Below are 5,582 nucleotides of genomic sequence, written 5' to 3'. Positions count from 1 at the left end.
TTCAAGATAAAACCAGAGCTACACCCTCAATAGTCCATTCCATGGCTCTAACAGCTGGCAGCAACTGTGTGATGCAGTATGAGGTAGAACCTGTAGATCTCACCGCCATGTGCCCACTGCCAGACAGTCTTTTCTGTAAAATAGGTTTCTTATTTGGGGCACTGTAATGTGGGATCCCCTATTAGAAGATCATACCTATGTGATCCCTCAGATAGTGGTTCTGAGTGTGGCACTTTGGGAAGGAAAAATAAACCCAGATCTGGAATAGAAACCAACCTAATTCACAAAGAATCCTGCTTTTTTCAGGGTAAAGCAGTAAGAATATAATCAACTTGCCACCTAGTGGCTTGTTGACCTCCACAAGCAACAGAAACTTATTGGAATGTATTTATTGCTGAAGTGTATGTATTGCTGGAGTGTTATATTTATTGATATGGCAACAATAACCATATCAGCCTTTTTGAAGGGAGTCTAAGCCATTAGGCATCTCAACTCTATTGTTGTGGTGCAAAAGCAGCCACAGATGACAGGCCAGGCATATGGCTCATGCCTGTAATCCCAGCAATTTGGGAGGTGGAGCTGAAATAACTGCCTTAGCCCAGGGGTTTGATACCAGCTTGGGCAACTTGGTGAGACTTTGTCTCTACAGTAAATAAATTTTAAAAAATTAGCCTGGTGTTTTGGTGTGTGTCTGTGGGTTCAGCACTTGGAAGGCTGAGACAGCAGGGTTGCCTGAGCCCTGAAGGTCGAGGCTGTGGTGACTGTGGGTAAGTACCACTGCACTCCATCCTGGACAACACAATGCGACTCCAAAAAATCAAACAAACAAACAGGAACCACAGATGATAACTAAATGAATGGATTTAGTAGTTTTTGCTACAACTTTAGTTACAAAAACAAGACGTGCTAGATTTTGGCCATGGATGTAGGTTGCTGTGGTTTCCTGTCTATCACAATCCTGGATGTACCACTTCCATGTTGTATTGCTGATATGAACTGTCAATATATAAGTCCCGAAGGACATAAATGGCCATACATCATTTGATGCTCCATGACCAGATACTCAGTCTCTACCAGGGCCCAGCAGCATTTCAGGAACTGTTTGTTGGAAGGTGTATGATTCTCTGTAGCAAGTGACCAGATCTGGTCATTCTGCACTGCAGGTCTCCTATCCGATATTGCCAGGAACACCTGTCTCCACATGGCAACTTTTCCTACCATGCCTTACTCTAGTGCTGTGATATCTGCTATGTCAGGTGGACTAAGCATCAGGGCAACTTAGGCTATATCCAGGCCTGCTGAAGAGCCCTTATAGTTCTGAGTTTCAGTTGAAACCAGGAGCTTTTAATGTCACTTGATGTATAAGATCAGAACAATAATTTCACAGTATGGAGTATGATGCCTCTAAAACCTGAAGAAGACACCAGTGTTGGACTACTTTCTTAATGATAGAGGGTACAAAGTGTGATTTCCTGTTCTATACTCTTGAGGAGATGTTCCATCATTCCACAAACCATTGTAGCCCTCAAAACCTCACCAATGTGGCAGACTCTTGCTTGAATCTTTGTATAGTTTACCACCATATGAAGTGCATTTCTGTTACCAGAACATGCAGAGTAAAATTCCAGTTCTTCTCGTCAAATCCAAATAACAAGATGCCATCAATGTAGCGAACCAATGTGTTATTCTGTGGAATGTCCAGATGATCCACTCCCTTTATTCTGTGTTATGATAGTGAGTTGGGATAGCTAGCTATGGAACAAAATTTAAAATACTGTGTTATTTGTGGTGTATGGATCGAGATAGCTTCTGGCCCTCTTTTTCACAGGTATTTGAAAGAATGTAGTTAGGCAAATCAATAGCTCTATATAATATACCAGAAGCTGTATAATCTGTTCTTTTAAATATATCACATTCATTAACAACCAGAGGCTTCTAAACAACCTACACTCCCTCCGCATCTTTGCCTGACCTCTCACTCCTTTAGACTACCGACTCCTGTCTACTGCCTGCCGCCTGCCGCCATGGCAGAGTTGAGCCTAAATGAGCACCATCAAAATGAAGTTATTAATTATATGCGTTTTGCTCTTTCAAAGAGAGGCTTGAGACTCAAAACTGTAGATTCTTGCTTCCAAGACCTCAAGGAGAGCAGGCTGGTAGAGAAAACCTTCACCATAGATGAGGTGTCTGAAGTCCTGAATGGTTTGCAGGCTGTTGTTCACAGTGAGGTAGAGTCTGAGCTCATCAACACTGCCTACACCAATGTGTTACTTCTGTGGCAGCTGTTTGCACAAGCTGAGAAGTGGTACCTTAAGCTACAGACAGACATATCTGAGCTTGAAAACAGAGAATTATTAGAACAAGTTGCAGAATTTGAAAAAGCAGAGATTATATCTTCAAATAAAAAGCCCATCATAGATCTCACAAAGCCAAAACTTGTTCCACTTAATGAAGGTGGAACAGCAGAACTCCTAAATAAGGAAATTTTAAGACTTCAAGAAGAGAATGAGAAATTGAAGTCAAGGTTGAAGACTGTTGAAATACAGGCTACAAATGCATTGGATGAGAAGTTAAAACTTGAAAGAGTATTGCAAGATTTACAGCTTGACCAAGGAAATCAAAAGGATTTTATAAAGGCCCAAGACTTGAGTGACTTGGAAAACACAGTTGCTGCTTTAAAGAGTGAGTTTCAGAAGACACTTAATAACAAGACAGAAAACCAGAAGTCTCTGGAGGAAAATCTAGCAATAAACAAGCATGACCCGCTCAGAGTTCAGGAGAAACTGAGCCCGGCTGAAAAAGAATTAGAAAAGAAATTTCAACAAACAGCAGCTTATCGAAACATGAAAGAAATTCTTACCAAGAAGAATGACCAAATCAAAGACCCGAGGAAAAGATTGGAAAAATATGAACCTGAAGATTGAAAACTGGAAATTTCATCTGGAAGCTGCCACAACATGAACATATAAGCTGTCTCTCACCTCAGGCATGCATTTGGAAGCATTTTGTCATATCTCTTATTTTTCTAAGATATAGACTTCAGTTCTAATATTTGGAACTAGAGTTCCTATTTCCAGCTCTCTAGTTGAGAACAGAGAAAACCTAGTGATTCTGGCTGGTGGTCCCTCACACCTCTCTACCGAGTGCTCAAGAGTCTTAGTTCACATTCAGTGAGAATTCCTTCACAGTAAAGAGATTTTTGAAGTGAGAAGAGTCTTATCTTCTTGCATTAGTATAAAGAGTATACCTTTTTGATAAATGTTAGAGAAGTTAGTAGTGTCTATACTTGTATATTACTCAAGAGTAAAAATAAGCAGTGTTATTAAAGATTATTATTACAAATAAAAAAAAATATATATATCATATTCAGCCCAGCTACTGAAGGCGGGACTCATTATGGGTCAAGTTTTAAGTAGTTTACTATCATCTGCCATCTCTCACCCATATCATAAGAATTAGACTGGTGAGTTAATAGTTATATGGTGGAACTGTAATCCTTGCATCTTTTAAGTATTTGGAGGTGACATCAATCACTTTCATTACAACCAAGATACAATGCTGTTTTTAATTTTCTGTCTTTCCTGAGATTGGAGGCTCTTTAGGGGGCTCCCATTGGCCTTTCTGGCTACAAAGCTTTGTCTCCACAGGCCAAATACCTAATGCTAGAGTTGTGCCAACTTCAGAATATGTCCATTCCAATTACATATTGGAAACCTAAAAAAAATGACCCCAAGTAAATGTGTGAATGCAGAAAACCCACAGAAATGTGAGTGGACCTGAGAGAGAACTCAAATTATTTCCTGTTCTCCATGTGCCTCTCCTCAAATGGGAGTCCATGATGGTGCTTTGATTACCTAGGTATCAGTGTCATATTGGACCCTGTATCCAATAGATCTAAAAATCTGAGTATTTCTAATTATCTGTGTATGGATAATTGAGTGAATGGTCAGTAATCTCTTTAGGGAAGGATGTGGAAAATTTCTAGTGTACACACTTGCCATAGTGTTACAAGATACTTCATCAGTGGGCTTGGTGTATCCTTCCATCATTGGATTCTGGGTTTAAGAACTGGCTCAGGTCTGGAAACTGGGCAAGGAATTGTGAGCTTCTACTGGGGCAGTCAATTTTAGTCTTCAGTTTATTTATTTTCATCTCTTGTTTGTAATTTTTTATTATTATAAAGATATGGGGTACAATTCAGGGTTAGGCATACAAACGTTGATTATGCAGGTACCCTTGTTGATGAGGTATGCCCTTTCCTCCCCTAGCAGCTTCCCTCAACTGCCAATCCCACCCCCTGTCCCCTGCCAACACTCTTATAGTCTGACCAACTGTCCTGCCCCTAGACACATCATGGACTATTAGTCATTTCCCTAAATCCCTTGCAGTCACGCTTTTCTGGCTTCCATTCTAACACGATTTTGGGAATTTTGTCCACTTTTCTTCTTCCTTGCTGCCACCTGGCTTTCTGGGATTCTATTGTCCTCATCGCTTCTAGGGGGCCAAGTTCTTCAATATCATCTCCTAGTGTCAGTTCCAGGCTATATAGGACAGACAAAAGAGGTGAATACCCCAATGTCCTGCTAATTACTTATTGCCTGATAAATAGAGTATCTCTGGGGTCTTCCAAGGAGATAGGTGCCCAGTGGGTGTTCCATTTCATATAGTATATCTATGCTGGTGTGCTCCCTGCTCTGAGCCTTTCAATCTCTCTCCACAATCTGCTATAGTAGTTCTGGCATCTCCATTTCATGTGAATCAGTACTTTTTGTTAGAATAGTTTTACTGAGATACAATTAACATATATATTTCAACCATTTCAACTCAGTGGTTTTCAGTATATTCATAAAATAGTACAATCATCACCACGGTCAATTTTAGAACACTGCCATCCATTTATTCCTAAACTGTCACCTCCATTTTCCTCCAACAATTCTTTAGCCTTTGGCAACCACTAATCTACTTTCTGTGTCTACAGATTTTCTTCTTATGGACATTTCATAAAAGTGGAATAATACAATGTATGGTATTTTGTGGCTGACTTCCTTCGTATAGCGTAATATTTCAAGGCTCATCCGTGTTGTAACATTGACCTGTACTTAACTTTTTATTGCTAAATAATGTCCATCACATAAATTTTCTTTCACTCCTCATAAACATTTGAATTGTTTCCACTTTTTAGCCATTAGGAATAATGCTGCTTGAACATTGTATACAAGTTTTTGTATAAACACATGTTTTCATTTCTGTTGAATATATATATATATTCAAATAGTAACCCTATGGTCAAACTTCAAGGAACTGCCAGGCTGTTTTCTAAGACATTGCACCATTTAATATTCTTCTGAGCAGTGTATAAGGGTACTGATTTCTCCACATCCTTTCCACTATGTATTAATATCTGTCTTTTTTATTCCAGCTTTTCTAGTGAGTGTGCAGTGGTTATCATTATGGTTTTGATTTGCATTTTCCTGATGACTGATAGTATCAAGCATCTTTTCATGTGTTTATTGGTCACCTGTTTTTATCTTAAAGATATGGGGCACAATTCAGGATTAGGTATACAAGTGGTCATTGTACAG

General features: G+C 39.4%; 1 pseudogene across 1 annotated transcript; it reads left to right on the top strand.

Annotated features, from left to right (window-relative positions):
• The first annotated feature begins 1,965 nt into the window (after positions 1-1,965).
• LOC103260008 lies at positions 1,966-3,341 on the top strand (annotated as a pseudogene). Its single transcript, XR_504260.2, has one exon. The product of XR_504260.2 is annotated as a leucine zipper transcription factor-like protein 1 pseudogene (transcript).
• The last annotated feature ends 2,241 nt before the right edge of the window (positions 3,342-5,582 follow it).

The sequence above is a fragment of the Carlito syrichta genome, unplaced genomic scaffold (genome assembly GCF_000164805.1).
Source record: "Carlito syrichta isolate Samal-C Ts95f unplaced genomic scaffold, Tarsius_syrichta-2.0.1 Scaffold303099, whole genome shotgun sequence".
NCBI classification, from domain to species: Eukaryota; Metazoa; Chordata; class Mammalia; order Primates; family Tarsiidae; genus Carlito; species Carlito syrichta.
The sequence above is the reverse complement of the archived record's forward strand: the minus strand, read 5'-3'. Positions and strand labels throughout refer to the sequence as shown.